The 27754-nt window shown below is 33.2% G+C and overlaps 1 protein-coding gene across 4 annotated transcripts in view; it reads right to left on the reverse strand.

Annotated features, from left to right (window-relative positions):
• LOC138331803 (nitric oxide synthase, salivary gland-like) overlaps nt 1–27754 on the reverse strand; it is a 118645-nt gene that overhangs the window by 50399 nt on the left and 40492 nt on the right. For all 4 annotated transcript variants that reach the window (XM_069279584.1, XM_069279583.1, XM_069279586.1 and 1 more), the window contains one exon: nt 26582–26741. The gene's annotated coding sequence lies outside the window, so the exon portion shown is untranslated. The remainder of the gene's footprint in view (nt 1–26581; nt 26742–27754) is intronic.

Here is a 27754-nt window from a genome sequence, read left to right on the forward strand (position 1 = left end):
CATATGTTCACTGTATTGTGTTCTCAAGAGAGTTTTTTATTTGCAACAAATCCATATTATTATCAACAAATCTATACTATTTATTAATAAAGAATAATCAAAAACATCAATACAATACAATTCAATTAATTGGTGAAAACATCCATTAATGAAAAGTTGATGTTTTTTTATATGTTTTATTGAGAGAAATTGATTGTTTAAATGCTCACAGCACTAACTGCTATTAGAAGTAATCTTGTTTAAAGGGAAGCAACTCTAACGGCAATGCACCGTATTACAATATTAATGACACATGTTCACAAGGTAATTTACATAACGTAGGATGGTAAGTAGAACTGACACTACATAAACATTACACGTTACAGAAAAGAACTTTAGCCAAATGGTTGCTAATTTCTAAAACGTAAATGCAAAATAAGTTTGCTAGTTGACTAGTAACTGATAAAGTACACTATACCACGCAATAAAATTGAGAAATTGATTTACAATTTTCACTTCGCATGTGCTTGGTGTTACAAAGTCATATTTTGGTCTCGATAAAGATATACTAACGTATAATTATTATAGATACAAGTTTTTTTTAATTTATTAATATTTCTATTGATTGTGTAGCAGATCTTTAATTCCTAATAAACAAAGCAAGTTTTGGAGTCTCCCATTGTGTTTATTTGACATGTCATAATTACCTAAACAAAATATATCATATACACTATGTGTTGTTGACCTAAAATTTTGATTTAAATTTCCTTTTGAAATTGTACTACATTGATGATTATACTATATCCCCGATACATTTGAATGCTAACGTTTTCAACTCAGTTAATGTCACTATGCTAATATCATTGATAAAGCCTTCATTTTACCATCTATTTATCAAGTTTCAAGATATGTTAAGAAACCATGCAGTAATATTTCTACCCAATATCATTTTATCATATTATATAACATATAAATGATGGTAAATATTAGCTAGTAAATGTCAATAATCCCTACCCCGAATCTTCGTATATAAATAGAAATTATTGTTTGTTTTCTGAATTTACATATATCTGAAGCAATCGAAGTGAATATCAGTGAACAGCTGTGTGACATATGTTGGTAATATAATCGTTAATCAGTTAAAACCTTATCACACGAACATCATCGTAAATAACTCCAATAGGGTGTGTTTAATCATGAAATATGCCTCTGGTTTAATCCAGAACACATAGTCATGATTTCTATATTTTCTTACACACACACGCAGCTAGCTGCAGCGTGCATGATCGAAGAACGACAACTCCTACGGGTCTAAAATAATCGAACAATGTTCTTTTCTATTTTTCCTAACTCCAGCTTGATGATTTAATGCCACAACAATACATCGACACATGTAGCTTCCGTTCTCGCACATTACTCATTTCTACTTTTCTAAACCCCATAACCATCACGAATATTTGACATTGTATTTGCAAATCTGATCTTATTGTTAATGAATTATTTAACCTTATCTCCGTACGTATAAAGTTCAATAACAACCATGTAACACTGATATAATAATTTAAGTACTTATATAAATGTTCTAGATTTGTATGTAACATTCAAGACACTAATATCAATACAGAAGTGTTGGTACTTATGCATGTATGCATATCATATACTTAAATAGCGATTGACAGATGATTAGATGATTTGATATTAAGTAAGCGTATAACAAATGCACAACACAACTTTCAGCATCTACATGGAAATATATCTAAATCAATGAACGTTTATTAACATTTTATATACTCATCACGACATAAATATGTATTATTATTCAATGCATTTTCTGAACAAATTAAAGCATTTGAAAATTATTTTTAAATCGAATATTATTACATAACCACTTCCAAACGTTTTCAAACTACTATAACTATTTGAACTGGTTATACAACCTAGCTGTAACCTGATCAGCTAACATATCATCCAACAACGGTCATACAGATAGATGTACTTCTCATAATTAATATACACATAAACAGACAATGTTATTGTAATTGATAGGACAACCCATTCCTAAACTTGAAATTTATTATATCTATATAGTTTATAAGACAAAAAAGAGCGCACTATACTCCTTATTTTATGTTGATGGTGCTGTGCTTTTAAACTTTTATTCACGTTAATCTTAATCATGCAACCTGTTTGTACGTATTTTTTTTATTTCAAAGGAATACCTAACGAAAACTTCATCGAAGAGCATGATTATCACTTTGACCTACTTTGAGTGGGTGGCGAGACAATATATAGTGTTTCCAATTTCCATAGATGCCAATAATCCAATCAGTCATTTAATGAAAAACGCTAATTAAAAATATCAAACCGTGACTGCCATTATTAATTAAATATTAGTAATGATTCAAAATAATAAGCCAATCCGTTTATAGTATCTATTAGTTTTGGGGTACTAAATGTATGAAAATGACAGCTAAAGTGAAATGATTTTTATATGAATGAAAGAACTAAAATAATATTTTCTAATATATATCGATAAACTATCAAAGTAGATGTCATTTTGGACAGCTTATAGAATTCATGAGCTGATTCATCCACCGAACCGCCTTCAGAATAACACGATATGCATTAATAACGATCATTTATGTATCTGTTATGTGTCAATTGACGCTTGTAATGTCAAACCCCACAAGTGTAAAAACGATCTGTACCTAGTTACCCGTAAATTCAATCAATACAAAATAGATAAGAGTTAAGATATCCTTTAAGATAAAATCACCTATGAAGAGCGTTTAAGCGAACTTTTTTGGAGAATTTACGGAGAAACAAACATGATTTGTAATAACTTGAATCATAGGCACCATTTTTAAGAATTTATAATGTGAATATAGTATTATGTTATTGTACTATTATTTAACATCTGATCTATAAAAAGTACCACCAGTATATTTATTCAACCTTTGGCCAAGCTCTGCATGATGGAGACTTATGAAAGGGTGTCAGGAGTAACATGTTACATCAAAATATAGAGATAAACATTTCTTCATACAATTCGATGTCGATAACAAACTACGATAAAAATCATTTCCAAAATCAGTTTACAAAATAATATTGAGAAATCGACATATATGTGTTCCTAAAGCAACAGAACTAATCACTCTTCACATAGAATCGCCATATTGGATATCTCTTGACCAATCTTACACATCAATTACGCTTATTACGAATATTTAGGAAAATGGATTCAAGCAATAAAGGGATGTGTCTTCAAATAACATTTATGGAATAATATTTAAACAAAACGAGTGAAGATACGTCACAATCGGATTGTTACATTTGTGCACTATTATAAAGTGTTCGTAACAAAATCATTCTTTTATGAAATAAAAAATAACAAATCAATTACATGACTAAGGCTACTTAATAAGACATCGTCCATTTAAGCTTTGTATTTAATGTTATAAAGATAAGATCATATCCATACACAAACTCTACCTTTCTTTTTATCAAGAGTTCCTAGTTTATCTCTGTATATAAAGATACTAAATCCAGACAAAATGATATTGATTAAAAAGGAAACTATTTAATCCATTATTGAGAGAGCCTGTGCGTGATACATTATATTAACAACCCTATTTGATATGTCGCTGAGATACCAGTGTTTGTTTTTCCGCGTGTTCGAGAACTTCAATACATCATTAACGGTATTAACAATTGTAATTAATGTTACCCTCAAATACATTTCATTAAAGACTATTATTCAATGTAATTATTGTCTTGATGTTTTTATCTCAAACAAATACATTTTGTAATGCAAATATGAGCAGTATTTACAAATAAGTGATATTGATAAGCGTACGTGACATATGACCACAAGTCCAACTTTAAATAGATCAATTGTATACGAAATGGACATCACGCATGATAGATACAAATGTCACGTTTTACACGTGCGTATTCATGTCGGGTCATCTTTAGTAGTTACTGTACCAGTTCGCATTGATGTTAAAAGATATATGACCATAACAACTGCTAGTTTATAAATCATATTAAATCAATGAATTTACTTCCCAATACAGTACCGAGGAGTCTTGTAAATGGCATTCCTATCATTACTATCGAGATATATTTGTTCAGCAGACAATAAAAAACTAAGAAAATAAATATATATATATGATATAAAATAATAATATAATATAATATTACTGATGAAAGACTTACCGTAAGTCGGTACTTACGCAAAGCCAATAAAGTACGAGTTTATTTTAAGTCTTACATGTAATGATACCCAGTTATATTAATGAAATGAACCACACAAAAAATCACTGCTAATGGCATATTTGTTCAGATTGATGTGTGTTTCATATATTTCAAATAGTACTTAATAATGGAGGTAATATCAATATCAATTAATTATGAATGAATAGTATATACATGCGTGTGTATTGTGCCAGAAGTAAAACAACATCCGTGAAATTAGGGGAAATTGAATGAAGACAAGAATCCGGAAATATGGTTAAAACACACACATACAAATGTATATTAATAACACACATTATCAAATAGAACATTTCAGGCATTTAAAATGAACGGGAGTAAAGTTACATTATTTTAGGCTAAGCAGAATCTATACCAGGGATTTCATCTTTTATCGAAGGATTGATATGATTATTGTTTTATACTATGGAGATATAACGCCAAATAATTGCAGTGGTACTCTAAAAAACGGCAATGTACATGCATATGATAAGAGGGGAGATTTCTCTTCGCGTTGTACCCCTGTAACATATCCATGTCAATCCTGCTAATTCAATTTAATATTATTATTTCCAAATTTCGTATTAAGAAAATATATCAATAAGCTGTTATATCAACCAATCGTTGATAGCGTTTTGATATAACATACTTTTTAAAAGAATGAATGTGGTTGTAACCAACTTGAATTGTATCTGCATATTGTCATTTAAATATTAACTTAAATAACTCTGTTAAATAACGATTATATTACATTTCATCTTGGCCTCATCTCAGTTGAGGCAATGGGATAACTATTTCAGATCACAAAACTCAATAAAATTGTTATGAAATACAGTGTGAGGATATTAACATGTGTTGTGTCGGAATATCGTATATCTCTTCAGAGGCAAAAGCACAAAAATGTACGAGAGGTAACAATGTTCTAGATCACTCACCTAGATGTTTAACCTAGGAACACCCTACCATTCAAACATTTCGGGCCGTTGATGAAATCGTTTATTTATGAATTATGAATTGCATAAGCGACGCCATGTTATCGCTTATGTAAACGACGCGATTTATTAACTCTAATCATGTTTGCAATAAAATATGATAAGGAACAATGAGAAACCCTATAAATAACAACAAAGAGCGACTATAGAATGGACAAACTGACTCGTTTTTATGCACCAGTGCCGTCAATATTCAAATATAAATAACATATTTGTGATGGAATGCTTGAAGATTTAGCAACATATATGCAGACAATTTACAAGAATGCTCATTAATAACAATACAAAAATAATCAGAGCGACTATTATTTTTAAACTTCAGTATGAACTTGTCAATCTCGTTAACAAGTTTTATAATCGATTACATGTAATAAATCTTCCTTTGCGAGGACACCTTTACATGTAGAATGAAATATTTATCAACAAATGCTATTTTAAGAAAATAAATCTGTTGTTGTAATTCTCTATGCTTCTTGTAAGTAAGTGTCTATATAATGTGTGATTAGAGACATCACATCATAAATAATGTTTTGATGTAATAGGTTAAAGGATATTTTGGCCTCATTTGTAGACGCTGTCAAGTGGCTCAGCGCCCGCCATCGTATATCAGTCCGTTACAGGCGCGGTGATACATCACGATTTAATTACATCTACTGATCAAGTACTCGTTACTGCAAGACCCAAAGCGGACGGCGAGCACTTCTGTACAAGACGTAATTAAATTCTAATTTGTTGGAGATGAAATTAAGAGAGTTTTACCCTGTTACGTGACTCTTCTATCCCTGTATGTTTAGATAGGTATCAAGAGTTCAAGATCTTTAATTTTATCACAGAATGGAATTTTATATGTCCCCTTGGTCGATCAGAGCGGTCCTTACATAAACCCGACCTATGTAGGTGTAAGCTTCATACAAGTTTAAGGTCAATTTTCAAATAAATTCGATCCATTCTTTTGTCACTCTTTAAACCTACGCTCTAAACTTAGAAACGTTATACTCTTGTATATTGTCAATGAACGAATTATAAATTAATTTTTATATAAAAATAAACAGAAGGATGTAAAATATTTTGTATTGTTTAGTTGAAAGCTGACAATACTTGTTGTATCAGCTAACCACGTGGCCTGTAGAAGAACGGCAGATGGATGTGTTTGCTCGCAATTTTCAGTCAATTTTGTGGCGTTGATGACGGTAAGTAGGCAACGTTGTGGACACAAGCATTGTGGATTGGAGTTAGTTGATTGTCTATATACAGGTAGTTGGTGGTTACTTTTAGCTGGCCGCTCTAATCAAAAGTGACACGGCCAAAATTGGCCAATTTCAATATTTGTGGAAATGCTATCTGCCCACGTAAGCCAGAAAGTTTAATAACAAATACTTAGCGCAAACATCAGTTGATGTTGATCTAGCAATGTGTTGTTATATCAATATTCTAATTCTATACCTAATCGATGTAATATTGAACTTACGTTATTTAATGAATTTATCAAAGACTATATCAGAGATCAAAACGGGTATTAATATAATACAGGGTTCGTAGTGAATCATTAAGTATATTCCATTTTGATGTTTGCTATGGTGATAATTTTTTTCACAGTATGAATGATCTTTCGTTTATCATTTAAAGATATGTCGCTCTGAAACTAATAGTACTTGCATACTAAATCTCCTTTGAATTAAAATAAATTTTGAAGGGATTCATTTCAAGAGTAAATCCGAGAGGTATTTGACTGCAAAATATTTTACATGTTTTCTATTGTTCTTTGCATTCATGTCAATATACACAATTATGTGAAAGTTATACCATAAAATGCTATTATGACCTCATTTTTGTTTTGACATCCTTTTGGGAGGTATTTGATATTGATACCACTGTGTAGATCAAGAATTGAAGGGCTACATCCCATTGTTGTAACATAAGCATTTTTATTATATTTTAGACATAAAAAGGGGAAGATTTAAAGACATTGCCTTTGGATTATGTAGATATCGAACCATAGATAGAAATAGTCAACATCATGATGATAGGAACTGTTACGGAAATCCACATTAAAAGTCATTATAGCTCTTCTTTCAATATGCCTCAAAAATTGTGTAGCGATTGATCTTCACTTACTATCGTTCACGAAAATATGAAATCCAATCGTAATCTGGTATCTTGAAGAGACACTGTTTTGTACTGTTACACTCCCGTTCAAACAATGTGTTACTTTCTATAAAGCTTCTCTCAATGTAACGTCACATTGTCGTTGCGCCCACTCAAGTATTCGGTTACCTTAATCACGCGACTTTGGTTACCATCTTTGTCACTGAGTGGAATGATATTGAATTTAATATTTGATGTATATATTTAGTGCAAAGGTGACTAAACCTGTTTATTCTGTTTAACTGAAACACTAGAGTACCCATTTATATATCACTAACACACTTAAACATCCGATGTTGATCTTTAATGGTGACCTTTCACCAAGCATTGTAGATATAATTCAAACCAAAGTTATTGCGGATGAATAAATTTTCATGCCGACATGTCGATTTAATTTCAGAATTTACAGCAATAAAACGATTAATATTCATAGATGTAAATCGCCTATGAAATATGCTAACTTTCTAACGTAAAATAAGTTAACTTCAAGAAAATGTTTATCATGCTGAACACAATAGTCTTTCTAATCGATATTTAATTCAAACGGCTGACCTTGAAACAAATATGCAGTTTAGCTAGTTGAAACTTAATCAAAAGTATTCTCAAAAGACAACAAACGACTAATTAGCTTTCAATGTTAATTAGTGCTTGTATAATAATAATACTTGATAAACACTCCCTGGATAGGCGTTCCCTATGTTTATGAACGAACTGTCGCAACATTTTTCATATATAATTATATGGTTTTATACAGTATTGGTTCATAACTTACATATAGCAAGATTTACAAATTTTCGAGTTGTTCACGCATTTGACTGACAAATGTTAAAACCATTAATGTCTTAATATTTATCAGTATTTAAATGTTAGACAAACAAACTCCAAATGCCTTTGAACAAGTCTTGACGATCAAATAACAATGGTTTGGCTGAGCGTGTTTTAGTTGTACACATGCTATTGACAGTTACTTAAGGATTTGTCAAATTAGAGAAAGGAGGAAAACCGGAGTAGTCGGAGACAAAACCACCGCCCAGCAGTCAGTACCTGACAACTGCCCCACAAGGGATTCGAACTGGCAACACAAAGGTGAATAGAATATGAGCGTGTGGTTATTAACTCGTAACTATACCGATGAACAAGCAGTGATGGAATTCATTTTTGTTTACGTCTTTCTTATAGTAAAGTGCGTTATATCCGCGTCCTGCGGCATCAGATAACAATTCCTGCTTCAGTTGTCAACAAAAAATGAAACATCGCCCGTATTGCAAGTATTTGACGAAATTTTAAATAGAACCTCCATCAGCAACTAGAAGGTCGATTGGGCGTAAAATGAAATATCACCGGTACTTAGGACATGTAAATAGCTGCAATTAATTAATATATTTGAGCTCGTTTTGTCACCAATTAGTTATAACTCACATATCCCGATGTTTAAATTCTAGATCTATCCATATAGAATAATACCGACAGATAGCCGAGCGCGCTCTGTATTATGTTCTGACTGAATTAGCGCCGCGAAAGCCTAAGATGGAAATTTATCCCCGGCGAGGGAGTTGGATTGGATATAAAATGCCGCACACTTTAAAAGATTAATCAGTTTTTGTTAATTCCCATTTATATAAAAATGACTTAAAACGTCCATCACCGGAGATTTCAATTCGTCACAGAATCCTGCTTTGTTAGGGACAACTGTAGCGTTGGTGTTCCGGAATTTTATCTCCCTCTTGGGGCATCTTGCTACGATGGCACTAGTGTTGCTGGTACAATGTCATCGTGCCCACGGTTGGACAATAATCTATTAAACATTGAATTCCCAATATTAGAGTTATCGACACGCATTAAATGGGGGTAAAACCTGTAATTATTAGACTTGGTATGTGTAGCGATGAGAGCGTGTTTAACATCGAGCAACGAATCGTGAGCTGAATATTTCATGGATATCAATTTTGGACATTTATACATTTTAACGGGAGGAAATGTATCCACTATTAATTCCGAGAGTATGTTTTAGCTCTTATAGATCAGTTATCTATTAATAGCTGGAAACATGGATAAAACATTCCCTATTTACTTAATTAAACCGCTTCCCAGTATAACACATATAATGAAACGCTAATAATTGGTAACCCATAGGAGGCCTTGTTGGGGATTATAATGACGTCGGGGATGGAATTATGGAAATCCGTATTAATTTACATAGTTAACATATTTACAAATATCGTTTATCAATAAGGTTATCATATATAATTAAAATATTGTAAAGTATCCCAATACATTTATAGGAAGGATTTGACATTAATCATTTAATCATCATTGTACTGAGGATTTGTTTTTAAAAATTACACACAGTCTTAAACAAAGGATTCTGTACACACGTTTAACTTACATAGAAGATTCAACGAGGCGCCAATCTGCCTTTCTTTTCTGTGTTAAGGTTTTTTTTTATGACATATTTCATTTATATAAAATTACCTGTTTTACAGTATATTTTTAGTTTTCTCAACGCCCACTCAAAGGTTGTTTATTTGTTTTTGTATTAAATTTACGTCTAATAAACCACGAGGGTTATGTAAGGACGGCCTTCCATGCATGCGGTGTGTTGCGTGTATGAAGTGGGTGCTGCGTGTTATGGTAGACTGTATATCAATGAAGAATGCCGTTAAGACACCAAGGAACACATCCAACTCGATCACATTACACTGACAACGGGCGAACCATTCATCCAATGTGTGAATTAATACTGGTATTGGTATGTGTCTCATAGTGATGCCTTAATCGTCATCTGTGTAGTGTTATCTCACCGAAGTACACTACCAATAAAACTTTTACGTCACTTTAACTGAATGCATTATACAGGCACTAGAAACTTGCTGAGCAGGATTTTATTATAAGGACGGGCCAGGTTTATTGGTGGAGGAAAGACGGAGTACGCGGAGAAAAACCAATGACCTGCAGTCAATACCTGGCAACTTCCCCACACGGGATTCTATCTCGCGACCTAGAGGTGGAGTGCTTGTGGTAATATGTCGAGACATTTTAATCACTCGGCCAACGCGGCCCCAAGTAGACAGGAATTTGTTAAAGAATCTAAAAAGATTATATTATATCGCAACTTCTATTGAAAACAATTTGATATGTATTCGTTATCTAAAGTGTTATGATAGATATATGACAAAATTCCTTTGAACGAATTAGATTAAATTATATTTACTTTTCTCTGTGGTCAGTAAATCGAACACTACTACCAATTTTCGAAATAACACCCATAATACATACATGTACCCTTACCCATCATATTGCTACTACTGTCCTTGCAGTGCTCGTGTTACCTTTATATCAAGCATACATGACGACAACAAAGATGGCAACCTCTCAACTAGATGATTTGAACGGGAGAAGTAACCAACCGTCAAAATGTAACAAAAAGCTTACATTATTGTTTCTTGTTGAAATTCATTCACCTTTCGAAGGAATTGAAACGCAATGAAAGCATAATGGATACCATCTTATAATACGCGTCGACATACCTGACATGACTTGGGTCCTCTCGTGCACGTTAACAATATGAACTTAGCTTAAGAGTTGACAGTTTTCAACGGACAGGGACGGTTCTGCTTCCATGCTAATTGACGTGACGGACGAGAGTTTGTTTTATCCTGAGTGTATCTATTAATTCTACTATTCCCTTCGGACACCGAATTATACTACGACCTTACTGGGCCCTGAACCTAAAACATTAAGGTCGACTATCAATTCAACTTGGTCTTTTTGGGTTCTTTGGGTCCGTTTCGCTTCAAAATTAACACCGGTGATCAGTTAAATCTGTTTTCGGAGACCTTTTAAAACTTCTTTTTGAGTTAATGAAATTATTGATGAGGAGCCAAGCATTTACCAAAAAACAAGGTATTCGACATTTTTGGAAAGTCGATATTGGCGACAGGATGTATTGGTTTATGTTTTACCAATCTACGTATTTGACTTTGGGTTAAATGATCACAGCATGTTTATTAATTAATGAAAGGGCATAAATATTTAAACAGGCAACATTATGATCAAATTTCCCATTAATACGACAAACCATTTTCACGTATCCACCTTTGAGAAATTTGTTTTGAATCCTCATTTACATATGTATATGTTATTCACAAACAGTCAGGAAAGGATACAAACCTTTCTAAATGCTAGTTCTACATAATTACTTTACCTAATAGATATAAACTGTCGTAGTATTATTAAAACCATTGAAAATATTTTCCATAAAAGTGAGCACGTAGCAATATCATATTCAACGAATAGGCTAATGGTAACAATCCAATTGATGAACAAAAATACAAAAATAACTGATTACATATGTACAGAAGAAAATAAATAAAATAAATTCAGGTTAAAACAATAAAAAATAAAGGTATCGGATCATGAATTTTATTTTAAAGATTAGTATACATTTTAAAAACCTCACAAAAATATCAACTTTCCTCAATTAAGAACAAATAAGCTGAATATTGAACACGTATACACAATCTTAACTTCTAGTATTCTGTGTATAAGCATTCAACAGTATTCAAATGTCGTCTCATATTGAATTTCCAATGTATCAAATTCCCCCGCCTTTATTTTATATGTTTTGCCGATTACTACATGTCCGGAGTTTGGTCGGCAGTTTTCTAAAAAACAAATCCGTAAAATTTATTTGTTTCAGATAAACTTTCTATGGAATCTAAACTTTCCGAAGCAGTGATATATCCCGTCGATGTCATGTATAGCTCGGGACTATCAGTTTTTCAAAGATAATCCAGAGGTCTTTTATCTAGTACATAACTCCTAGGTCGCAACCATCCCACGACATTTGCCCAAACGTCTGTCCATTAGACGAACAGAATCTAACAGAGTATGACCGTTCTTGTCTTGAAAGCGTTCAGGACGATTGTACTAGCGTATGGTTAAAAATCTCTTGGGAAGTGTTTCAACGTTGTCACAAATGATGATACGACAAAAGCACATGATTTTAGTGTTTTACGAGATACACGTTCTTTGAGACGTGGAGCGTGCGAGAGTTATCGCACTGATTGCGAACCCAGTCGGGACCAGAGCAGCGTATACGCGCGTGTTTGTGAGTAGAGGCACGCATGTCGCATAGAAAGACCTATGTCACGCAGGTCAGGATAACCTGGTAAATTAACTCACAGCTTTTTATAAATACTGCAGGTTTACTTATACTTAAACAGCATACATATGTATGCGTAGTGTTACTTCAGTTTGATGCAAATGACAACGTGCCAGTTTCTGGTCCATCTGAAGATGCAAAACATGACTATTTACATCGTAGTATAGTTGTCAACAGGAGTGTAGGCTTACAATACATCCCCGTTATATTGATGTGAATTTGTAAGTGATTAGTACTAACACACGAACAGCTAAACATGAAGGTCTATCACCTGTTCCATTACAGTAAATGTTATTTACTTTTCCCTGATGCGAGGAAATAAACAAGTCTACCGCCCTCAAGGATGAATGGATTAAATTAGAGCATTACTTAATTGTAGTCACACAGTCGGTGTTTCTTTGACCTAACGTCGCATCTATCAATAACATTATATTAAGATCAACTAAGGATATTTTAAAGGGTATTATAAATTGGGGCGGAAGAGGAGTACTTTTTGCGTAGGGTCTTGCATGACTACGGAATTAAAAAAAGATCAACTGTATATATTCTTACAGGAAATCGCCGACTATTTAAGTTCAAATCTGACTTACACGTTAATAATGATTAGAACTTCGCGAAAATGACAAGTTGTATATAATTTTGAAGAACATTTCCAGTAATGATGTATTCACATGATCCTACTTAACAGAGATTCCCTGGGAACTTTAACCTGATTGGACCGTACTCTAGCAGTGCTGCCTTGTTATCCTTTCATTTTTTTCGGTTATTTACATACCTATTGTTAACAGTGAAAGTACGTGGACCGGACAGACAAGGGCAGAACAATGGGAGTGACCCGCGATAGGAGCGTCTCCTAGGGTAATGGTTCTTCTCGACTTCTTGATACAGATGCTACAAATGAAGTAAAGACGACCTGATTGTGACACACAAACACCCTCATCTAAAGTAATTAAAGTCTTAACAAAAAAAATTCTGATTATCCATGTTCTTCGTCCGCCGTTCAATACAGATCCAACATCCGCTATACACTTCGAGTTTTTTGTGTGCTTTCAGACAATTAATGGAAAGAATCTCCAATTTCGTTATAATTCTTAACAGGATCTCTTACAGACCCACTTCTAACGCCTCTGACAATGCGTTTACCCGTGCCGTTGTGTAATGACTGTACACATCGTTAGAAACAAAGAAGTCCTTCCTCGGGTCAAGTTACCATTATATTGTCTCGGTAAACCATTGAGAGTGGATTTAATTGGTGCATCCTCTTTGTAAAATAATCTAGTTAAAATCAATAAAGTCATATAAATCAGTCCATTGTTTTACAATATGGATCTTCACATCATGGGAAGTTAACCGTTTAACTGCAGTTTTGATGTTGACTGTTTCGATATTGAGGCGCTTTCAGATCATTGTGTATAAAGTGACTACGTGTTGCTTCGTCAGCACTGTTACACTATTTTTAATAAAATGGTTCTCAGAATAGTATGCCTCCATCCAATCGAATTAAATTTGACATCATACAATGACACATTCAACAATATGGTACATGTATAACACATTTATTGTATTCTATATAAAATCAGCTTGAGAACAATTTAAATATTTGGAAATGTTAATTTCCTTAATCGCTATATACTTAATTAACACTTTTCCACACGACAAAGTAGCGACAAAAACGTGCATCTGAAATAATAATTTACACTCACAACGTGACTTCAACATCATTTTGCCTATCGATATGCATGTTCTGATGTTAAATATTGTATTCATTAATATTAATTTTGTGCTTTGAAATCATAATTTGTTATTATTTTACTATTGTTATTATGATAATTTATACTCTTTTCCGACAGTAAAATTGCAGGTCTTTAATATTCTTTGTATTAATGTTATGTCATATTGCTAAATCCTTATGATTCATCTAGACCAGTTGTCGGATTAGAAAGGACAGTTTACCGCTTACAGCAAATATGATTTTTCTTAATTTCTAGAATCGGACGTTTGGTATGATGTTTGATGTAGACACAGACATGTAACATTGTGTTTGTGGTTTGTATAGCAGTACATCGGAACATCTAAGAGAGTATTGTCTTAAATGTTTTTTACGATATATTTATTTAATGTTTTGGTTTGTTATAATTCCATAATTTTCTGTGGTCCCGTGCACAGTTGACCCTTCATGAACTTGTCCTGCAGACCATAACGTGACTATCATGGACACACGCATGCTGCATTTAGTTAATGAAATGTATTGGGCACGTCGAACAAAAACCGAACTATATTGACTGACAATTGCAAATTATTTTAGCATCAGTAAATGAATACATGCACCCCTGACATGGAAACGAAAACCGACAAGTCGGCATTAGACAAATTAGCCTGACCTCTCCCACTATTCCATTTAAACGCAAACCCGCGTCTTGGTGGCACGATTACTAATAAACACGATGAGATTTATTTTAAAATCGAAAATATGTATATTCTTCTTGCGTGGGTCAAAAAGTCAAAATCCTTTATTTTGTCTTTACAAATGAAAAAAACCCACAAATCTCAGCGTCTTTAATCAAATATGATTCAATTATTTCTAAATACTTTGTGCATCATAAATTTACGATCACAGCAGAGTAAGTTACTTCCCTAGAAGTACCGTCTAAACAGTATTACTCGAAACATATAACCGATATTGCTTTATTTACCTGAAGGGTCTAGTTAAAAAAATGCAACAACTGACTAGCAATGCGTGTGTAAAGAAGTATAAAATATGAAGGCACTAAGCCTAACCAAGGATATTATCATAAATAAGTGATGAAGATAATCATAGCTATTTCTGTGTTTATGGTTCTCTCGAGAATGAACTTTCCAGATCTACAGGCAATATTCGATCCGTGAAAGTGAATTACGTATATTGGAAACCCTATATACCAAGATTACAAGCACTTATAACCTAGATAGATATATAAGCGATAAGATTGTAGATAGGGATTTTATTATTTTACGTTACCAACAGCTGGAGCGGGATTACTATGACAGGTTTGAAGGCTGACTGCCGTAGGTAACCTAAAATGCGGATAACTTAACAATATCGCGTTAGGAGCAAGTACTGTATATCAATAGAATTGTGGGTAATTACTAAAACAACTGACGTTAGAAATGGAGTTATTTTAATTGATGGTGAGTACAAAATTAATTTCCGAAATCAAGGGTTCAATGTTCTACTATAACTAAACTGACCTACTCATCTATTTTGACAATAAAATATGAAAAGTAAAAAAAATATTATACAATTAGTTTTATTAATTCTTCGAGTATTGCTCTTAACATTATTACTATCATTTACATTTTTACTCCATTGTTTTATTAAACAGGGTTTGAATTTATTTCTTTAAACCCACACGCACACATATATTTTCTGATGTCGTTTACTTATCGATATGTCACGGAAAGAAAAGAGGAGCTGTGTCTACGTTAACACAGCTGGTCACATAGATTTCAGAAATATACATATATAAGTATATGTGTCAAAACAAAACTTTATTTAAGTCCCGTTATACGTGTCTAGCTGATTATGATATTTTACAGCGTGACTTATATTCTAAGCATTCAGGTGTATTTTAGCATTTGCAGATTCCGTTTAATTCGTTGTGAATTTTCACTATTTGCTGTAAATAAGTTGACATTAATGTCTTCTTTGAGAGTTTAGTAACTTTTAAATTCTATTTTAAATGAAATAAAATGGATACAAAAAAAAAAATTTTGATTTTCTTTTATAATTTTGTTATGAGGTTTCGATTAACACAATGCAAACGACATTACACCGACCAAGGCCAGATTTTTTCTTGAAATGTGTTTTTTGCGATCATTCCATTTCATTTGCGAGATTTTGATTTTATTTGGATATTAACCCACTACCCCGCTAACTACACGGTTTTCGCCACGTGTTATATTGTGTAGGTGTAGCTTTAAGTCTATACGTATATCCATTACAAAAACACTACAATCACGAAAGCTGTATGGTTGTAAATTCTGAAATAAAGCACTCGCAAAAATTATCACATTCACAGCATAAAGTAGCATTCCTGGATATTTCGAAACGCAGGTGGTCGATAAAACTAGCTGTGGCAATGAGTGCATCGATGGGATGTCAATCACAGACAACGAAATTATAGCAAAAGTCAATATGTCCTGAAAATGCTCACTTCCTCCTACTTCCGGCGAGATAATATCTACCGATAAAAATAGTTGTTTTGTAATTGTTTCAGGTAAGCGAAAGTGGGATTAACTTTCGAGGTTTTCAGATAACATCAGAAACTATAACGTATGTAAAATGAGCGTGCGTTAATTAGTGTACAGCAGAAGCAATCGAAATGTTTAATACAAACGGGTCACTGTGATGTAATCGTCGCTATACAATTGGGAGTGATTACGCTCCGATAATATGGGTAATTATTGTGTGTTGCTGTGAAACTTAAAGATCGGTACTGGGCAGGTTAACACACGTGGGGGAATTTATTATCACCGTGAATACAACAGTAAATGCTAGAACAGAGGGTAACCTTAAACAAGAACCAGTACACACCGAACCAAACACATATACAGTCAAACCTGCCTTAGGGACCACTTCTGTATAACGACCACCTGCTTTATAAAACCACAGTCAACCAAACACATATACAGTCAAACCTGCCTTAGGGACCAATTCTGTATAACGACCCCCTGCTTTATAAAAATTCACTCAATCAAACACATATACAGTCAAACCTGCCATAGGGACCACTTCTGTATAACGACCACCTGCTTTATAAAACCACAGTCAACCAAACACATATACAATCAAACCTGCCTTAGGGACCAATTCTGTATAACGACCACCTGCTTTATAAAACCACAGTCAACCAAACACATATACAGTCAAACTGCCTTATGGACCACCTCTGTATAAAGGCCTCCTTCTTTATGAAATCACTCTTTCAGGATAGAAAATGCGCACACCTCAAACTAGAAGCAATACACAACACAGCAAAATAACATTAATACTAACAAATAAAAAGTTCGCTACATATAATGTGTTTTAATCAACATATGTTAGTGATGAATCCAATTTAACACATACACACCAATTGTAATGATATTGCACGGTTAGTAAATTAGTAGTGTACGCCATATTAAGATAAAACACTAAATTGCGTTACAGCTTTCTGCGTAGTGAGATAAATATCAGTATTCAAGTGGCATTTTTTTCTGGGAATTTCAGTTAAACTCCGCCTAAACTCCTGAATAAGCTATGAAGTAATTACAAACGTTAATGAAATGGAAAATACAATCAGTTTACCGATCTATCGAAACGTTGATTTGTACGCTTTTAGAAATGTTTAAAAATCCTACGATTCTTATATAAAAGCTACATAGGACGGCATGGGACGAAGTAAATCTTTACGTTGACATCAATTTTAATGCTGAAGACATAAAATAATGATGTTTAGTATAAATCTTGATTTCAGTTTAATAACTAACACTAGAGGTTCATTTTGTCATGGAGAGGTAGGCCTGTGGAGGGAATACACCTTATATCCGAGGACACATTGACGACTGTTACGATATTTTGTTTTCGCTTTTTCATTTATTTTTGTGTTGTTGCTGTTTGAAATATCTAAGAAATTATTTTCTATGTGTCTTTTTCGATGATTAAGTCTATAAATATCTATCAATGAATAAAAGATTGAGATTTATCTCCCTCTCCTTTCTTCAATCATTGTGAAGAGAGACATAACAATGCTTGATGTCGATACACAGGATGTTATCCTATCTATTCAGTAAGTGTATATTCAAAAGAATATTTTAACTTTTAATCCGAAACGTTGAGTTTTCTAAAAGTTCATTAATTATGCAAACAAGGTTTGATAACTTGCCGTTTCATAACTTGCGGTTTCATAACTTGCTTTCGATCGTTAAGCATCCGTTCTTTCCGATGTACCAAATGTAGAGGGCTTCGCAAGAACATGTTTATTTTTGTAATCGCATTGAAAAGGATTTGATGAAAGGTGAATTAAATATCGCCATGTGGTATGATCAATGTCCGCTGATTGAGATTGTATGTAAGTTTCTCGCTATGTCAACACGTCCGTTTGGCCCTGATGTGCCTCCCTTACCCACAACATATTGGCAAACACTGGATCCTTGTAGTTCGCGTTCGAATCGATAGCACACTCAAATTAGCATTGACATTCTTAAACGAACACGGTAATTAAGAAGCGTTACTTGGTCTAGCTTACATCTCAAGTGTTAGGCTTGTTAGGGACCAGTGGTGCACTGCTATGGGATTCGCACGTCTGACCGATCGTACGGTCTACGGCCAATCCTTCATATTTAATCAGAGCAATGTTTTGAAAGTTAAATCGTCAAACAAAACATTGAGGATAATGTCTTAGAATAAAATCACAAAATTATAATATTGCAATATGAGTTATTATTTTGCATAAGACACTTTATTTTTATATATATATATACAATGGGGACAACCTACGTCACCGGAAGTGATATCGGACACACAAAAACAATGAAAAAACGCCCGCTTCAAGATGAAAATCGGCTGAAATTATGACATAAAAGCAATGCATCTTCTTAACCTATCGTGCGTCAAAGACAGTGTATTGTTAGAGACTCTGTGAAATTATTAGATGTCGTCAAACTAGCTCAGATTATGCAAACACCTCGACACAATATTTTTTGACAGCAGGGATATCGGTCACATTTTATTCACTAAAACGTTATAAATTGCAAATAAATAAATTTTGCTGCCACAAAACTGTCCCGTTTACTAATATGTAATATATGACTGTTGGAAGAAAATATTTCATTCATTATATCTGCTAGTGGAGAATCATATACGGTGCTTAATTAGAAGTTATGAAAGTGATATCGGTCACACTTAGAACTTTAGGGATGACGGTCACATCCAAAGTTACGAAAACTGTGGATAAGACGCCAAAATATTTTTATTGTATTTATCTGATCTTGAAAGACGACTTTTGAACCCCCTATCAGCAAATGGTTAATGAGCTATTGAAATCGCTTTTCGTCTATTGCTCATCATCCGTCTGTCTTTTTTTTCACAGCGTGGCTATTGGTCACATTTTATTCACCGAAAATATGTCAAGTGTAATTTTTTTAACTTTACTGTTATTTACTGACATAAAATACCTTATATTTCAAATAGTAGCTATAGTTCATTTTATCCGCTACAAAAGTGACATACATGTATAACCTAGTTGACGTTTTGTTGTTTTTAAAAAGGATGTCGTTCACAGGGTAACGGTCACATCCAAAGATTTTGAAATGCTTTGTCGCTTCGTAAAGATTGCTGAAATATTGCAGCGTTGTTTTCCCTAACTAATCATTCAGGTAAAGAGGAAATACTACCGAGATACATGATACATCATGAACTATTATCGTAACAATTTTTTTGCTGAATACTTTGGTATTCGTACACTGTATATTGTTTAGTTTTTGTCTATACATGTATTTGTACACACCCTTTGTTCTTGCATTGTCTTTGCGTATAATTTAAAAACTTCGCAGTGACAATATACAAGAAACTACATAAAACTTAAAGATGTAAAGGCATCCGATGTAAACAAAAGGAAAAGCACACTGATCTATAAGCTACAGAAATACGTGAATACATGATAGACAGGATCACTGAGGGTTTTTAGCTGATAGCGTTAGTACAGTTCTACATGTCAGTTCACTAATAATTTCTCCACAGATTTAACACACAATAACGATTGAAAAGGTACTTAGAATATATCTTAACAACAATAGCACAAATGATCATATGCAAACAAATTATAAAAGCAAATCAGTTGATAACATGCAAGAGGGCCAAGAGATATCGTGACGTTTACCATTGGATTTACAAATCGGTCAATTTAACATGTTGGTCTAATACAGTATCTTTAGCGCTTCATGTTGAATTAACAGATGTCCAGTTGGCATTCATACTCCCCTAATTGTCAACTGAATGCAATTTAATGAATACATTTTCATTTGATAACACTTGTATGATAACATCCCAAGATATTTGTATCTATAAAGAAAAAAATCAATATCGTCATTTTCTGTGATCGATGGCACAAAAATTATGACATCACATAAAAATAAGCTAATAGCAGATCATGCACCCCTGAATGTCTAATGCGCCTGGTAGGTATACATATTAGGGTTGCAGTGAAAAAGTAAATATATGTATATGAATGCTATAAAGCACCGTGGTAGTCAAATAATTTCAAGATAGCCAAATATTCATTATTTTGTAATTTTATCTCTCTCAAAAATGAGCATTAATAAATACAATCCTATGTTAAAAATGATTATCAAAATATCTATATCGAACAAAATATTTGATAATTGTATGTCTACATGGTAACGAACTTGAAGTTGTCGATTACCGCGTTTCCCATTGGTGCATTATGCACAACAAGAGTAAAGAGAGAGATACATGTAGTACTTATAAAATTCCAGAAAGGTTAATTAAGTATTAAGCTCTCATGTTGAATTTGAACCATAGCCACAAGTCCATCTATTAGAATCAAGAAAGATGACTTTCTAAAGATGAAATTTAAAAAAGATCCTTAATATTCTCTGGTAAATACATGTAGCGGTATCGAAATAAATCGATTTCAGTACTTTCAGAGAAATAACAGAAATTAAAGACGGACGGATGACGAGCAATGGGTGGAGGCTATTTTCATAGCTCGCCAACCATTTGCTGATGGTGGGTTAAAAAGATCAATTCAATAAAAGTATTTTGACGGGGTATGCATTGGAGTTGCATGAATGCGTAAATATTCAGTTTTCGTAACTTTGGATGTGACCGTTACCCCTATAGTTCAAAGTGTGACCGATATCACTTTCATAATTTCTAATTAAGCACCGTCTATGTTTCTCCACTAGCAGATATAATGAAGGAAATATTTTCTTTCGACAGTCATATATTACATATTAGTAAACGGGACGGTTTTGTGACAGCAACATCTATTTATTTACAACTTTTAACAGTTTATTGAATAAAATGTGACCGATATCCCTGCTGTCGAAAAATATTGTGTTGAGGTGTTTGCATTATCTGAGCTAGTTTGACGATATTTAATAGCTTCATATAATCTCTAACAATACACTGTCTTTGACGCGCGATAGGTTTAGAAGATGCATTGCTGTTATGTCATAATTTCAGCCGATTTTCATCTTGAAGCGGGCGTTTTTTCATTGTTTTTGTGTGTCCGATATCACTTCCGATGACGTTTATTTATATATTCATATATATAGATGATAATGTATAAGTCTAAGATTTAAGTCACAAAACTGAAACGACATCGGTGGATATTTTGATACATGTGCTGTTTTGACATATTTTTTAATTTATTTTTGTGTGTGTATTTTTTGTTAAAATGTCCTAGAATATCAGTCCATCTTTCACAAAGCGTTGCAAAGTGGTATAAACATGTCTGGATATCCAATATCAGCGTTATAAGTTCTTAACTCAAGCTAGACAAGATAATCGCAGGTTTTCAAATACAAACATTCCGTAGATTAATCCCACATTTCCTGTCGTTTTGATTGCCGTCGTATAATGTTAAGTGACCAACGATTACAATTAGGTGGAGATGAATATTTTCTTTTAAGTGTTCATTGCCTTTTATAAAACTTGACCCTCTTTTACAACGTCAGAAAAGTCAAGCATTAAACGGAGTATCTACATTATCACAGTTTCTATCAAAGATTGAATTGTGCGGCTTCAAGGCAAAATATTACTCAAACAATCGATAACAAAAATGGAACCTTCAATTTATGTTTTTTATTATCGACCAGTTATGATGGTTGGAATAGAACATACCATATAGTATACTTTAAGTAACCAATTACATAGTTGAGACTTATCACAGGAAAATAATGAACACGAGTGTTTTCTGTAATACCAATTCCAAACATATTTCAATATTAAGTGAATCTGGAGAGATATTCGTGAGGGTTGGGGAAATCAGCCGCTATCCCGAGAAATCTCGGTAGGGACATCAACCTTCGATAAATTGCGTAATCCAGCAAGCTGTATGGCCTCGAGCGTACCAGATTTAAAATGAACAGGCGATTAAAAAAAATCGACATAACGGTATGTGATTAATTCTAAACTGATAGTAAACATTCAAATAGCTTTTACAATCCACTTCAAAGCGTTCAATGGTTGTCATGGTCATGCCTTCTGCGATCTGTATCGTGACGAATTTGACATATAATGCATCCATCATCACAGAGCGATATAAACTATTTGACCAAATACTGTCAAATGCATTTTATACATGTTTGACAGAGAGAGTCATATAGCACTGCACAAGGCCGCCTTAAATGTGTCAAATCGCTCTACTATGAAGGGAAATAGCTTTTGATCAAACTATTAAACCTTTTGACCTTGACAACACGGTAGATTCTGGAGAGTATACGGCCCATTCAAAGGGTAATGTCACTTCATAGTGTGATGTCACTTCGAAATGTTACAATCATTGAACACAAAAAGGAGTTTTCTTGTTTGATGTTGCTTTATGAATGAACACATTACGACGCTGTATACATTGTGGACTAGTTAGCTATGTACTAGAGAATATTGTCTTATCGTGACTAAAATCTGTAACGAAGAGATAATGATCATAGAGGTGGGACTGCGAGTATATGACACCACTTTGTGTCGAGTGTCCACTTCCACAAATAATGACATCACTTCCGGTCTGGCTTGTTTAGTTTGTTTACTAGTCTAGCCGTACCATACATGGATCTGTATCGTTAATACGTGATAAAAAATACATACTGTATAATTCTTAAACTTTGCTGATCTACTGTTTGGGACTTATTTGTGTAGGTTTATTTTCGCGAATTAACTTTTTTAGCCTTTGGAAACGATATTCTTACAAGCTGTAACACACGTAAAACCATGATTTTATCACGTTGGCGAATTTAAATGGATCCCCAAATTTAGAGAAATTGATCCCCCCATAAATTAGCAACTAAATGTATATAACTTTTATTAGTAAAAATTTCAAAACTTCTCTGCAAATTCTATAAATTTCTCAGGTATTTCTTCAGAAGGCCAAATTCGCTAACGAATTGTACACTCAATGATTGAGATTAGTGTAAATGTATATTTAAAATGACGTGAATTCTAGTAACGTTTACAGACGATCATTCATTTGGAAAGCAAAATGCACTGATGAATTGTACACATTATGAATACTATTGGAATAAATGTATATTCTAAAGTAGATGGGTTTGTGTGATTAAACTTTTCTATAAAACTTACTTTTGAAATTTAAATAACACTCCTGGATAAGGTCAGAACAGTGATATCAAGTATAATTTATGGGTAACAGATTGCTACTGTATAGTTACATTTAAAAAAAGTTCCCATACATGTTCATGATAGAGCAAACTCACACCCTTCCCTAGCCAGAATATTAATTGCTACATTTTCATAGTGAAATGGTCAAGAATACAATTAGAATCTCCATGATCGTTCAAACGACAGAAACCACATGGATTTGAAGTATATTTTAACAACTTTATCTTACAAGGCACTTAAATTTGATGTTAATTTCTTAATCTGCTGAAATAGAGATATTATCATTATTGAAGGATAAACTTTGGTATATATTTCTATGTTGTGGAGAGTACACTCTGATCTTAAATCGCTTCAAGTTCTTATTTTTCATAACATAATTTAAATTCAATCACCTTATAATCACATCAAAATTTAAATTAGATTTTGGGACTATTTTTCCTATAAAATCCTTATGTCTTTATATCATCTAATGAGAAACGACGTTACGACGTCATTGTTTCATCCATGGACTGATAAAGGACATTTTACGTCAGTGGGAATGTATGTAACAAGCAACACTGAAAAACAAAGATGGGAGTTGTGATTGACATCAATAAGGTAGTATGTTCCTCGAAGAAATCTAATGATTGTAGATTTACAACATTGCCGTTGTAGCGAGGTATTTCATTTATCCCGTCTTAAAATACACGTAGCCAAACCCCTCTGTAAACCTACGATTGAGGTGTCTTTATATACAGGTAAACATATGCTGACTTTGGCTATTTGGTAACCCATGGAAGTGGTCATACTAGGCAGATTGACTTCATACAGAGGTGGTCACTAAGACACGCGATTATACTGGAACTTTTTGATTATAAATGAATTGTGACAATTATTTGTAGAAATGATACCATTTGATTCCTTTATTATTATATGTCATTTTATAAATTATATCAGGGGAGTTCCAACCACTACCGCCGTATTTTATAGATATACATCGACTATCAGAAGCAACACTTAATCATCCGTATTCTTGCAGATAATGACTTGATTTAGACTGAAGTTGTATTAAAAGTTTAATTAAAAACTTCAGCGAAAGTTATTGTTTTGAGGTTTTTTGTGTGTGTTGTTTTGCACAATTTCGTCCATATAAGGGTTTGTGAAGAGTTGTGATTGAGGTTGGATTTGGCTATCCAGCATACTGTTTAACTCTTTACTATCACTTACGATTTTCATTCAAATGAAACAAAACTCCTTAATAGTGTGTATAAAGCATGTGGGATATTAATCAATCGTATCATTCAGCATTTAGCCACACTTATCTTAAATTAAACATCCTGCTGTACGTATCATGACCTTATCATACTAGGATGGAATGTTACCGTTTGAAAAACAATAAAAAGATTAAGTGGGCACTTTATACGTAGTTCAACATAAATCTACTACATATATATACTAATTGGTTTGCTTCTGTATAAAACTGCGATATCGGCAACCCAGTGATCAATCATCTAAATAATACTAATTAATTCATCATTATCTTTAATTGACTACATATGTAATTGAGCGTACCTAAAATGCATATCAGTACGATAATTCAGATGGCATATGGTGTGAAATTATAAAAATTAATTAAACCTAAGTTGTGTTCAAATTAATGAAAAATATAACATCGTAATGATTGATCGTGGCGAATAAAATATTAATTAAACAGTACGTCATACATTGTATATGTGTTGAGGACAACTGATAGTAAGTTATAAAATGCTTGCAATTGTCTTTTACCAATTTAATTGTAATCACAGTCATTGAATCAAATACAATATGTATAAGATAGTCAGAGCAAATAATAGTACCCATGTATATAGCACGCACAATTTAGGCAAAATTGATATTCATGATAATGCATGTTCTGTCAACAATAAAGAAAATAATATACACTTTGATGAAAAACTGTGATTAAATTGATCATTTCTATCACATATGTCCATTATTATCTATCCTAAAAATCCATTGAATTCATTGTGAAAGAAAAACGCAGTTCATTCATCAAATATCAATATGTTGTACTACGTAATGCCAATCTGCAAGTATTCAGTTAAGTGCGACGATAAGATAAAAAAACGAAATATTGGAAATTATATATAAGAGGAATCTTATTGTCATTTCAATAATATACAATAACGATATAAAGACGATACCATTAACAATTTCCCATACTGTATACCGCTATGTCTTAATTTTCACTCGGGCATTTTTTCCGTTCATAAACTGATTATTTCCAAGCTTCTTCTTCGGAAGAAGAAACATTCCGTAGTTATAGGAAATTATACCAGAACTTAGCATATCGTCAATAAAAACTGCAATTAGTTACAGATAAATCGCTAACTAATACCATTCTTCTTACGATTGCTCTGAACCGCGTAATTTTGTTATTGCGAATACCTTACATGTTTGATGGGGAGCTCCACAATGCCCATACAGACGTTTTCTGTGTTTCTTTGAGGAATTAATAACTATAGATAGCGTAACATTTATGCTGTAAAACAGGGTTGTTTACACACAAATGCACTGGAGCAATGTTGCAGCCCAATGCACTAGTTATGTAAATATTATCAACTCTATATCATGAATGGAAATCACCTAATTTATCACAACTATAAATACAATGGTATGAAAACTTTGACTTACCGTTTAATTTGAAAAATCAACGCATATAGTGTGACGATGGTGTAGAATTAATGATAATGTCCAATAAATTATCCTTCCTCTTCGAGTGGAAAACACAGTAAGTTAATTTCTCTCCAATTGGTGTGCACAGGTAAGATTTCGCGTCCTCTGAAGTTCTAGCCTGGAACAAATAAGAAACAACATCATCATAGTGACTATCCAAGGTGATACTCCTACAGTCTAACTTATGAATGTTCAACAGGACACGCAGCGCGTGAGAGATGCCCACTAGGTTTCACTACTGTCACTGGGTCTTATCGACTCATCACCACGTGCGAGAGGATATAGGTATACACCTCAATCTGCTGTTCTATCTATATATAGGTTAACATAAATTACAGGTCAAATATGCTACTGTTTCACAATTCAAATGTTACACTACCGATCGTATGTGCTACCCCACCTTTGTGCTTGAACATAAGGTCTGGAATGTAAGTTATACCGGAAACGTTACACAAGTCACCGCAGTTATTGAATATTAAGTGTTTGTACGTACAAACTAAAATATTATGGTTTAATGCTCCGACAAAGCATTACCTGATATAATAATGCATTGACTAATACAATAGTAAAATAGTTAAACCGTTACGTGTTGCCACAGTAATTATCCGTTTTGTTATTCCTCATTACCGTTTATATAACATACATAACATTACAACAACGACCGTTTATCGGATAGGTATTCTGAATACCGACCAACACTATTTATAACATTGCGTCAGAGGTTTTACTATACATTCCTTTGGAATTCTGGTATTATCAAATAGTCTTTAAAATATAAAGAATACATGGCGTATACTTTGCAAACAGATTTAGCCATAATTTCCATATATCAATTATTCATTCCTGGTAAAATCGGAACAATATGTGCCGTCAACCGTTAAATCCAAAACATGCCTGTCAAGGAGTATGAACTTTGTATGGTGTAGAGTGGTATCCGAGGTGAACCGATTATAATATAATCCCGAGAGTTTACTAGGTGAGAACAACTTTTTCAATCGGAGTGATTTTTTGCGTTGATCATTCTAATCACTTGCCCTCAAAATGTGTATAATTGTTTTTAATTATCACCGTCAACGCCCTCGCTATATGTTTAATCAAATCAATATCAATTTCATTTTATATCATCCTAAA

Source organism: Argopecten irradians, chromosome 9 (assembly GCF_041381155.1).
Source record: "Argopecten irradians isolate NY chromosome 9, Ai_NY, whole genome shotgun sequence".
Classification (NCBI taxonomy): Eukaryota; Metazoa; Mollusca; class Bivalvia; order Pectinida; family Pectinidae; genus Argopecten; species Argopecten irradians.